The following is a 13,781-nucleotide window of genomic DNA, read 5'->3' as shown; positions in this document are numbered from 1 at the left end:
TTTGGGACAAATTCAAGGTTCTATTTTTCCTGTCCCGTGTAATCCTCATACCAAGAATTTGCTTAGCTGCACCCAAATCCTTCATAGCAAATGACCTGGCTAATTTCTGTTTAAGATCATTTATATGTTGCATGTTAGACCCAGCAACAAGCATGTCATCAACATAAAGCAACAGGATAATATAACTGCCATTATCAAATCTCTTAAAATATACACAATGATCAGAATGACATCTATGATAACCGTGTTCAGCCATGAAACTATCAAATTTTAAATACCATTGTCGAGGTGCTTGCTTTAGGCCATACAGACTTTTCTTCAACCTGCACACCAAATTCTCCTTACCTTTGACCTCATATCCCTGTGGTTGCAACATGTAAATTTCCTCCTCCAAATCTCCATGGAGAAAAGCTGTTTTGACATCTAATTGTTCAAGATGTAAATCATCTGCAGCCACAAGACTAAGTACAGTTCTAATTGAAGTCATTTTTACAACTGGAGAAAATATTTCATCATAATCTATGCCCTTTTTCTGTGCAAAACCTTTTACCACAAGTCTGGCCTTATATCTTTTCTAACCTCCTTCCTCCTCCTTCAGCCGATAAACCCATTTGTTAGGCAAGGCTCTTTTTTCTGCAGGTAAAGGGACTAAGTCCCAAGTCTTATTTTTCATCAAGGAGTCCATCTCCTCTTTCATGCCTAGTTGCCACTGTTGTTTGGCATCCACCTGCATTGCGTCTTCATATTCTTCTGGTTCACCAGAATCCGTTAATAAAATAGAATACAAAGAAGGAGAAAATCTTTCAGGGGGTCTACTTGTCCTCGTAGAACATCTAACACTTGCAGGAGTTTGTGGGACAATCTGTTGTTGTTGAGCATCAGGTACCTGTGGCATTTCATTTTCAGGAATCTCATCCAACACCACATATTCTTGTTTGTCCTGTTCATGCTTCTTTTCCTGCATCTGTTCTTTATACATAACCTTCTCATTGAATATAACATCTCTACTTCTAATTATTTTCTTATTTTCAAAATCCCATAACCGATAGCCATATTCATCTATCCCATATCCAATGAAGGTACATTTCTGAGATTTAGCATCAAGCTTGGTTCCTGTTTTCTTTATCAACATGGACAAAAGCTTCGCAACCAAAAATTTTTAGAAAACAATAATTTACCTTTTTACCAGTCCATGCCTCCTTTGGAATACCACCATCCAAAGGGGTTGAAGGTCCTCTATTTATCAAATAGACAGCAGTATGTACAGCATCTGCCCAAAAATGTAAGGGCAATCCAGCATGCAATCTCATGCTCCTCGCACGTTCCATGATGGTCCTATTCATTCTCTCTGACACACCATTTTCCTGTGGAGTTCCTGGAACTGTCTTCTGCTTTCGAATCCCATTTAAGGAACAGTAATCTTCAAATGCTTTGCTGCAATACTCACCTCCATTATCCGATCTGAGACACTTCAACTTTTTTCCTATCTCATTCTCAACCAAAGCTTTCCATTTCTTAAAAGTTTCAAAAACATCTGATTTTTGTTTTAGGAAATATACCCATGTTTTTCTGGTTGAGTCATCAATAAAAATAACATAATAACAAGAGCCACCAAGAGATGATACCTAAGCCGGTCCCCATACATCTGAATGTACAAGCTCTAACTTCTCACTCTTCTTCTCTTTCCCAACCTTGAGAAATCTGACTCTTTTCTGTTTACCATAAACACAGTTTTCACAGAACTCTAAATCAATCTTCTTTAGTCCTGGCAATAGATTTTTGGAGTGAAGGATTTTCATCCCTTTCTCACTCATATGCCCAAGCCTATGGTGCCACATTACCGAATCTGTTCTTGCAACATTTATTGTTGTTGTCCCTGCAGTAACTATATCTGTAGCAGCTAAGGTAGAGTAAGTGTTACCAGTACACAGATATAATGTGCCTACCTTCGCACCTTTAGCTACTACTAATGATCCTTTAGTGACCGTCCACATACTGTCTGAGAAGGTAACTATGCAACCTTCACTACCTAGTTGCCCTGCAGAAATTAAATTTCTTCTTAAATTAGGAACATGTCCTACCTCCTGCAGAAACCAGTCATTACCATTCTGCAACTTGACCTTTATCTTTCCTTTTCCAACAATTTGACAGGGCTCATCATCACCCAAATATACCTGTCCAAAATCACCTTGAACATAATCTAGAAAATATTTTCTATGGGGTGTAGCATGAAATGAAGCCCCAGAATCTATTACCCAGGAATCATTAACATTATCCAAACATAAGATTAAAGCATCTTGTAAAGTATTACTTGCAATATTAGCTTCCTTACTGTCATTTTTATTTTTGTCTCCTTCTTTGTTTTTCCGAGACCAACAGTCTTTCTTTAGATGACCAGGCTTTCCGCAGTACCAGCAATCTTTCTTTCCTCTAGATTGAGAGCGTCCTTTCTTTGACTTCCCTCGTGACTTCTCATTCCCAGGGCCTTTTCCTCTTTCCTTTGATCTTCCTCTGTTCTCCACATTCAAAACACTACCCGATGATGTTGGAGTCTCACCTGTGCTTTTCCTTCGCATTTCCTCACTTAGGATAACACCAACAATATCATCAAATACCAAAGTATTTTTACCAGAGACAGAGTTACTTACAGCCATAACCAAGCTATTCTAGCTTTCTGGCAAAGAACATAAAATCAAGAGAGCCCTAACCTCTTCTGCAAAGGTAATTTTTACCGAAGACAATTGACTAGTAATTGTATTAAATTCATTTAAGTGCTCCGCTACAGATCCTCCCTCACTCATTTTCAAATTAAACAAACGCTTCATAAGAAATACCTTATTCGAAGCCGAGGGTTTCTCATACAGCTTAGCCAATGTTGCCATCAAATCTACAGTCATTTTTGCTTCTGTTATATTGAATGCTACAGATGACGCAAGGCACAATGGAATGGATCCCAGTGCCTTTCTATCTAAAATGTCCCACTCTTCATCTGATATTGTGGTCGGTTTCTTTGCCTTTCCTTCCAATGGCCGCCACAAATCCTTTTGATAAAGGTAATCCTCCATCTGCATTTTCCATAACTGATAATTTTGGCCGTTAAACTTTTTGACCTTGAATTTGGAATCCTCCATTGCTCCCACTCAAATCTGAAAGTCTTGCCAATTTACAGAAAACCTCGCTCTGATACCAATTGTTAGGGTTTCAAGCAGATCCGAAGCAAATATGAACTAACAATTATATGCAGATTTAAATACAAAAGATAAAGAAATAAAACAGGACACAGATAACACAGAGATTTAACATGGTTCACCCAGAATGGGTTACGTCCACCATACACAGCCGTCCAATCTTTCTTATTATCCAGCAAAAATAGTACATCCACCTTACAATGCCTTAAGCATCCCAGCCGCTTATAACATGTGTTTTAGGGCAACAAACAAAGTCGGCCTTTTTTAGGGTTATATTACAATGTCGGTTTTCATCAACAAAAAATGGCAAAAAAAAATTTCTCGGGGGTTGCCGCCCCCGAACCCCCGCTTTCTCGGGGGTTGTTGGACCCCGGCGAGGATACGTGCTGAGTGTACAGTACTTTGCTGATCAGTCGCCACATTTCAACAATTTGATCGCCTTGATTTGCTTTGCACTGCTCTCTTGAAAACTTGGTGAATGAAAATGACCGCGAAAATACCTTTAAGTACACAAAATACCTTATCGGGCTCCGTGCGATTTAGGTCAAGACATTAAATGTACTCGGTTCACCTTTAACCGATTTACTCCTTTTTTTTCATTTTAATCGAGTAACCAAATTTCCTTCATTTACCGATTTGACAAGCTTCCTGTATTCACCGACTTGACAGGTTTCCTGTAAAGTACTTTTGATAGAATTCCAAACCTACTAATGCATCTTAACTATGCAGATTTTGAACTTAGTACATAAAAGAATAGGAATTGTTATGATTTAACCTTTAGAGAATGCAGTCCCTTCATACCTTTTCTAAATTAATTTGGAATAGGTGCACCTAACTCGGTAGGTAAGGTGCTTTCTTCATCTGACATGATTTCCTTCTTTTTTCAAATCATCTTAAATTTTTCTTTTATCTCTTCACTGTCTCCTCTAGGTTGATCTCTGTAATCTCCAGCTAAATGTCCAACTTTGTGACAATGAAAACATATCATACTAGGATTTATCCATGATCTTCGGTTGTTCATTCCAAATCTTATAAAACAGCTGGCACTTATATGTCCATATCTTCCACAACATTCGCACCATATCCTTGTATTGTAATCCCATGGTACTGCTGCATATTGTCGGTAAGGATTTGTGTGAGTTCGGTAACCTCTGGTGTTTGCTCGGTGTGGACACCGCATGTAGTTCTTTTGCTTAGACCAGCACTTCTTGGTACTATGTCCATATCTATTGCAGTTTCTACAAAACCCTTTGAATTTTGCCTTCTGATAGTTGTTAACAGACTTTGTCCTACATTGATTAGATGTGTGACCATATTTACTACAATTGTAACAATATCCATTGGATTTAGTGATATTCGGTTGCTTACCTTTTCTGATCTGGCATATGTTGGCAGTATGACCTTGATTTCCACAGTAGTAGCAAATAGGCTTCTTCCTTTTGATGTTATTCATGTTTCCAGCTTGCTTTGATGATTCTCCTCTCTCGGTAGTATGAATTCCTTTCTCGGTATATTCTTTTCCTTTGTAACCGAGTCCTGCATCTTTGTTGGGTCTTCTTTTATTCACTTGCTCATCCAACATCTTTGATGTTCATAACTCTTCTTCAATGTTTCTTTTGATTTCTTCTCTGTTTCAAGTTCATCAATCAATCTTGATACTTCAAGTTTCAATGCTTGATTTTCATCATTCTTCATAATTGCTTCATGATGTGCATAACCTAATTGGTCTATCATATTTTGTTGAATCCCAGTTAACCTTATGATTTCATCATTCTTATCAGATACTAAGACTTCAAGTTGTTGTTTCTCTCTCTGTAGATCTCTTGCTTTATCCTCAGCTATCCTTAATGCATCTAGATTTTCAGTCATCTGTGTACTGAAATGTTTATGTTCTCTTTTCATTGCTTTTAGTTGATCAGCCAATGTTTTTTTCTTTTCTTTCAACACTCCAATCATTTCTTCAATCTCTTCAAATATACTATTCTCAGATGATGTTTCGATTTGTTCCATTAACTCTTGAAAATCCTGCAAGTCATCAGATAATCTTCTTCTTACTTTCAGAGATTTTTGCATTTGCCTTTGCATGTCTACAATCACTTGATTTGCATGATCCAGCTCTTCTTGCAGATACACAATCCTCCGAGATTGTTTATAGCCTTCCATTGATAAGATCTTTCTCTTTAGGTAGTTAAACCCTTTTCCAAGATTCAAGCTCTGACACTAATTGTTAGGCCCAATATGGAAAGCTAATGTACTGAGAGGGGAGGGGTGAATCAGTACTTCAAAAATTTTCTTGAATAATAACTTTACTGTTATGCATAAACAGAATAGTGCAGTAACATAAAATAAAGTTAAAACAAACAGATAACAATCATACATGATTCACTCCATAACACATATATTTTGGTTACGCAGAAACTCTTGGTTAGAAAGAAAAACTGCGGTGGGGATGGCACCCACAACTTCACTACTGCAATAATAAAGAATGCTCGGTTAGAGCTACATTTAGCTATTTCTGATAGCTTACCCTGTTAGGAGTAACAAGATCAGTTAGATCTACCTTGCTAAAGGATTTTACAACATTTATTCTGAATGTTGTACCTGGTTAGAGGCTTTATAATTTATAGACTTGGTTAGAGTTTGTTACCCTGTTAAAGGTTTCTCTTTCAACTTCTCAATATTACAATAAAATCATTACAAATATCTGCAACTTTACATCTGAAATGTTAAAGCAGATTCTATGTGCTCAGAATAAGATTACCTTGCTTATAGCATATCTCGGTAACCCATATAGTAACTCAATAAACCCTTCTATTTACTCTGTTCTTTGACTGTTCTCTGAAAACCTTATCGGTGACCTCTGTGTCTCTGTAACAGTCTTCCTTCATGCATACATGCACACACCTTGCTCTTAACTCATGCTGTATAAATAGATCTCTTAAAACGGTGATTCAATTCATTGCTTCGATCTTACAAACAAGATTCCTCGAATGAATAACTAATCAAAATATTTCATTGGTTAGATTGGCCTCGCAATCATACACAATCTTCTAGTGCAATTTATAATGTAATAACGGTTAGATGTGCCTCGATCTTGTAACACGTTTTCATATGCATGTCTAGGTTCAATGTATCTGGTAACATGTTTCACTCGGTGAATATCAACTCGGTGTGTTAACTTTACTGCTCAGTAGCCATAAAAAGATACCCAGTAGATAGCTCGGTGTATACTACGTTCTGTGACTGCTTTCCTCTGTAACCGACTAGACTGTGCATACCGACTTTTCTGTTTATACCGACTTCATGATTTGGTAGTGCTAACCGACTAGAATATATAGTATGACTTTGAATATAAAAACTAATGGCAACTTGATAAGTAGTAACAGTTATTGCAATACAACTTTCAAACTCTACTCTTCAATCCAATAGCATAACCCCTACAAAACAAGATTTGAACAAACTCATACTTGTCTCCAACTCAACCCCTCGATATATAGACCCTTAGGGGCTCAATTTACCACCATAAAACATTACCATGAATCAAAACAAGGTTTTGAAAAACCATGGTAAAAATCCATACAACTCCTACATGCCAAACATAACTTGTTACAAGACATTACACCTTCTTACAAGTTGTCATAAGAATCCCCCAAAAATAGGAGATACTCTTACATGCGCAATAGACTATTTATTGCAAATGTAAGGATCCTCTTACGTGTGTCATAATAAGTAATATTCACATCTAAAATGATTCACCCCACTTTTAGCCCTTACAATTGTCATAGAATTCTTCATAACATCTATAAAAATAGGCTTTCCATGTTATACCACTTGATAGGCATCTTTTGACAATAAATAACTTGATTTTTAAGGCACCGACATGTGGCTTAAGTGCCAACTAATAAAACTCCCTCACCTTATGATGGAACACGTTTATTTAATTACATGAATGCCAAATAACCATGAAAAATGTAAAATAATAATAAATACATAATCTAGAATTGCTAAGGTTGAGACACTTTAATTCTCTCAACACTTCTTAGGTGCCCAACTTGCATTAAATGCTTTGTCATATATTAATCTTGTATTTTTACACTATTTGCATCCACATGAGGTGTAAGTGGGTCCCCTCCAAATCCAATGCCTAGTTTGGCTTATTTGAAATATTTGTCATTGTAAATGTCAACAAATGCATCCAAATTTACATAGTTTTAGCATAAGGTGCTGACAAAAATATTTAATAAAATATTTGACCTTTATTACAAAAATATTCAATCTACAACATTTATTCACCTAAATTGTTGAAATCAAAATAAAATATATTTTTGGTTGATGAGGATGTTGGCAATTTGGAGGAATTGATTATGTGTTGCATTGATGTTTTGTCATTGATGGCAACACCGGTTGTTTTGGTTGTTTACCGGTTTCCGATTGGTTCCGGTAGAGTTGTTGGTTTATGATATTGATCTGGTATGTTACGGTTTGCTTTGGTTCATGGAATTGTTTTGGATCTGTCATTCATGCTATTCAGATGTGTATCACGATCAGTTGGTTCGGGATTTGATGACTCAGGAGCTATCATTTGTTCTAGTAAGCCTTTTGGTCACCGGTAAGGGTTTTACCGGCAGAGCTTTATTGAAGATATTTTGATGCACGTGATAAGTGGTGTTGGTGCGTGTTCTAGATGGCTTTCAGGATGTTGTTGGTTATCTTGTTCATGTTCATGTTGATCGGTGGTGTTGGATTTGGTTTATGGCGACCTATTTTGGGTCTGGTGTTATCTAGGTTATGGACCAGTTTATGTAACATGTTGGAGGATGTTCCTGATGCATTACCAGCGGGATTTAATGAATGGTTTACATTGTTTTCAGCCTAAGCCGACTTGGTTGATCATTGGATTGATGGTTTATGATATGAATTTATTGTATTATCTTTTAGGTGGTTGACCTAATTGTTTAGGTCCCGGGTTGGTATAAATATGATGTAAGATATCTTTGTAGATTATAGGAAAAGGTTATGGAATTATCTATGTGTAAATAATGTTGTAATCATATGCAGAGGTTTTGGTCGATCATAGGTGATTGAATTGGGTTGGTAAGAGAGGTTTAAGACCTCTGGTACTGAGCTTAACTTGAACTGTACTCAAGCATAGGAGATGATATACTTGTAGTTCAATCTTCATTCTGGTTTGTAGTCTAGATTTATTTTGTAGTCAGTGAGGCTCCTTTAGTGATGAGCAGTGCACTCTAGGTTGTTGGCCTTTTTGCATGTGTAGGCCCCTCATATTGTAATCACATACAAACTGCAAAAGTATTATCTGACTATGGGTAGGCTTCCCATTGTGGTTTTTCCCTTTACCGAGTTTTCCACGTACAATTCTTGGTGTCATGTGTTATGGATGGATGGTAACTGTAATGTGATTTATTTTTATGTTTAATTGCTATATCAGTTATTCCGGTATTTGGTTTATGCATTCCGGTATTGAGTTTATGTGTTCCAGTAATAAGGTTTTGAATGCTTAAAGTTCTATAATCCAGTGACAATTGATTCACGCCCCCTCCCCCCTCCCCTCTCTCAGTTGTCCTCTGGTTATCTGAGTTGTCTAACAGAGGATCTCTCCTAGACCATGGATGCTTCTGCATCACAAAATAATCTTGTAGATTTTTAATTTGTAGAATGAATGCTAAAGAATGTCTTAAAATACTAGCACATAAACTTAAAATTTACAAATAGTGTACGCATTTACCTTATGTCAAGAGAAAGAAGTGTCAATTGACCAAATTTTGAATTTAAAATTTAATAGGGCAAATTATTTGCAATCACAAGGTTGATCCTATGACTGAATGGGCAAATTATAATATGCAAACATTTAGTGCCTATTTTGAGATAGGTATACAAAGTGTGGGGGAAAAAGTGTCTCAATCTTGCATCCTTGTGTTCTTATTTATTAATTTATTTATTTTTAGTCCTAGCTCATTTTAAGAAGTGTAACACACCATTTGTGTTGCCATTATTTTTCATATGTCAAATAATTTACGAATTGTAAGGGATTGTAACATTATGACATTCTAATATTAGAGTTGCATATGACATATTCTAGACACATAAGAACAATAATTGTGAAAGAGTTGCATTAGGATCTTGACCAACATTATGCCACACACCATAATGCATCTTTGTGTGGATTTGAATATGCCATTTAGTCGAGCACCCATTTGAAGAGACAAATATGACAAATTTTATGATAGGGTATCATTGTAGTTAAAGCATCTTTTATTTTTAGTAGACATGACCATGGACAACTTCGGTATTGGAATTTAAACCAATTATGGTGCCAATTTTGGATCTTTATTTTGACTAGTGGTTTTGGTAAACCACTTGTGTGTGTTTTCAATTGTACCTTTTAATTGGTGCAAGAATGGAGTTTCTAATAGATTATATAATTAGTACCATTATTTCTACCAGTTGTTATCAACCATCTTGATAAGTTAACTCATTCTTTCCAACTATAATTACTTATTGCTTTTGCACTTAACTCCCCTCAAAGTTTAGAGTAAAATGCATATTCCACATCCTTTCTTCCTTTCATTTGGTATCAAAATTAATCATCTCTAATTCTCTATCTTACAAATTAAAAAAATTGTTCTCTTAGATTGGATGGAAGCTTGTATACAAAGAAATTTTGTTGTAGATAAAATGAAAAACACATCAAAGATAGAAATCGAGAGATTCATGCGTACTGCCTAAGTTGTACAAGCTAAAGATGAAGAATATGCTTGTAGATAAAGATCAATGAGCTGTTGTATCCAAATCCAAACCTGCTAAATGACACAAATGAAAAAAAGTGGAAGCTCTCAATACACAACATATTTAGTGTTATTAAGGGAGGGATCAATAGGTGAGCAGGTACCAATACATGCTATGGTGCTTAGACAAAATGAGATCAATAGTGGTACCCTAAAAATGTCATGTCAATTCTTATCCCCAAAAAAGTACCTCTAAAATTCAAAAAATAACCAATCATGTGATGCCACATCAATGCACAAGTGAACATGACTTAGTGCACACCTATTGATCTTATCACAATTTGGGACCATTTTGGACACCTTCACAAAAATGCATGCTAATGTGGTATCATATTTGACCATGTGAATTTGTAATGAAATTTTTAAATAGGGGACTTGACAAGTAAGCTGCTGTATAAAATTGAATTTTTTTTTGAAATATCTACATAATATTTTGAGAAACGTGAAGTTAGGATGCACATGTATAAGACCCTTTCTCCTAAATGCATATGAAGAAGCTACAAATCCCTTTAAAATGATTTGTGGAATTTCGTGCTTCATACTAGGTTATCCAATCGATTTGTGGAATTTTGTGCTTCATACTAGGTTATCCAATCTCTTGATTGTTTGCTCATCTCTCTCCTCAATGCAATGTATATTGCATATGACAATCATAAGCAAAAGTCACACAAGATTTCCATGTATCATTACAACCGTCTAACGTAGAGAATACTTCTAACTCGGACAAACACATCCAATTTGGTACAGCTCGCTGACAAACTCCAAAATATCAAAATGATGCCGGTCAATTAGATCACGTTAGCTTGTATGCATTAATAATATGTCCCAATTATTTCCTTCTTTCATATCCCCTTAAGCTAAGATCCTAACTTCTAATAATCATAAATTTGGATATTTTCTCTGCTATCTGCAGCTACAACAAAATCATTGAACTTGTGGCTTTTATTGTATGCCACTATGTTCTTGAGTCTTCAGACTGCTTGACCTACTCTTTGCATTTGACAAGCACATGTACAGGTAAACACAGACCTTGAGCTGCATTTTCATGTAAACAAAACCATCTCAACTGGATAAAACTCCAGTTCAAACAAAAACAACCAATTGGTATAGCTCACAAAGATAAACATCAAAGAAACTAGAATGATGTCCAAGTTATTAAACAGTATATTCATCATGACGTATAAATTATAACCAGTCCTGGCACTAACACTATTTCTTAAAGCTTATTAGTTCATTTTTGGGACTATAATTTGAGGGTTTCATAGATTTCAAGTCCTTAGAATGGCTAATGCTCAACTTTATTCGTAAATTTTTCTAGCCTTAATTTTACAACCAAAGACTCGAAACAAAAATGAACTTCAAACTATCGTCAAAGTACAAATACATGAAAAAAGGCTTGGGATAAGAGAAGGATAATAAATTTAGTACTCACGTATCTGATTTAAATTGAAAAAAATCACATGCACAATCATTTTCCCAAACTGATCATTCTTAAACCGTTAACCTTTGATTTATATGATAGAATAATGTGGACAACATAAATATTATACATTGACATTATAGTATGTAAGCACAAATGTTGATTCAACTTTCACACAACAGAGAAATCATTCTATAAAATCTAGTACAACTAAGCTGACAAAAACATACTAGAATCCAAGATCAGTAATAAGCAATGATGCAATTTACGAATGAAGCTTCGTGAATGCTTAAAATTATTGCCTTCAAACTATCTAAGAAAGAAGATTTATTACAAACTAAGCTTATAAGAAAACAAGATCAATAATATGCATTACTGCAATTTACAGATGAATTTTCGTGAATGCTTAATAGTATTGCCTTTGAATAACTTTATTATTCACAATCTGGGGATTTTTGTTGCCAAATTTTTAAAAAAAACACATTTTTACAAAGAACTAAAATCTCCAACTTTGTCGCTAGATAAGTTAATAATCCCACTTTCAGATCCTTTTTGTTCCGTTTAATCCAGATTAAAATCTACCGATCAATATGAGGTTGTCAAGCAGATTCATACACTACAGACTTGAAAGCCATGCAAGATATACTTTTTGTTAATTTTTAACTAGCTATTCTTTTTAAAAGTGGACATTAATGCCTAAACTTTCTTTACAAAATGGTGATATGATTTTGTAGTTAAATACCTACAAGTAAAATTTTGAAACAATTTAGAATTTCCCCTCATAGAAAGTAAACCAGCACCTGAAAGTGCATTTTTAAAGGCTTTGCCAAAACTGCATATTCAATATTCGCATGCGGAATTCAAATGCCAAAAAAAAGCGCTTCTGCTTCACTCATTGTGAAAACTTCAACTTCAATAAAGACATAATCAAGAATTTTACAGATATCAAACACCTGTATTGTTAAAGGCTATCAGAACCCTCTTCGTTGTGTCTGTATTATAATTTGCTATCAAGAGCAACTGCGAGTTAGGTTGTACAAACATATCCCCTTCACAGTCCCACTTATATTACAGAGCTAAATAAACTGCAACAATTGGGAAACAGAAAAATGGAGGGAATACTTCAATGCAAATCTTGGGCTTTTCAATAAATACATAATCAAGGAATTTTAAAATTTTAGAGACAGCAAAATTTATCCAAACAATACTCTGATGACATGATGCACATTTATTGCTCAAAGATGTTTGAACACTGTCAATTGTGTTTGTATTAAATTTTCCCTAAAGAGCACCTGCAAATTAAAATGTGCAAACATATCTCCTTCACAGTGCAGTACAGCACAATTGACAGAGCTTAGTAATCTGTAAATATGAATGAAATACTCCAGAGAAGTCAGCAATTTTATAAGCAAACATTACAAATCCATTTTTGAATGCATAAATGCATCTTAAGCTGTGGGTACAAGGTTTTAATCATTTAGGTACAGAAAGATAAATTCAGATTTTCAGACAGATTGTAAAATAAAACAGTAAAAATAAGTTATAAACAAATTAAAAAAAAGCTACAATGTTAAAACACTACAGACAAAAAAGAACGCCATTTAGCTTTTAGATATTCCAATCTTGTGTCTTAAACATATCTTGATAAGATATTCCCATGTTAAAATGCGTAAGATAAAACTGCCTTTCCATATCTAGACAGTCGCGTCTTAAACTATATACAACATGTTCACATTTTGCTAATGAACTGCTTTATTGTATCTAGATAACTAGATGCACATATAATCTGAGGTGTATTAGCACTCTAATGATCCTCTCTAAACCAATAGAGACAAACTACCATCAGATCTATATGTCAGGAAACCTGGCCTAGAAGAGTTTTGGGAGTATAACTCAACCTGGACTAAAAGGTAAAACTGGAAATGCCACTGGATCTAATCTGATTATTGGTTGTCGAGAGAAGAAATGACAAAAATCCATTTTTCTATTCTATTTCTGAAACTTATCTGTAACCTAAATAATACTTTAGAAAAAAATTAAAACTACAAATAGAGTTAACCTCATCTGTTCCTTTTTGCTTTTTTTTCAAAAATTAAATGGGCATGAAGGGGCTAATGTTAGGGTCCAGACCCTGAATTTTTAGTTATCCATTAGAAGGTACCCTTCGAATAGACAGACGTACCATATATGTACAAATATAACACTAGTTATTCTATATTTTTTATTGTATTTTACAGCAGAAGTGCACAAAAATAGCTATCCTGTCATCAAATTCAATCCCTGATGCTCAAGGGACCCATGTGACACCAGGGAGTTTCCTCATTTTTCATTCAAAATTACCCTTCCAATGCTAAGGCACACTATGAA

The sequence above is a fragment of the Cryptomeria japonica genome, chromosome 11 (assembly GCF_030272615.1).
Source record: "Cryptomeria japonica chromosome 11, Sugi_1.0, whole genome shotgun sequence".
NCBI classification, from domain to species: Eukaryota; Viridiplantae; Streptophyta; class Pinopsida; order Cupressales; family Cupressaceae; genus Cryptomeria; species Cryptomeria japonica.
This window is presented reverse-complemented; position numbering follows the sequence as displayed.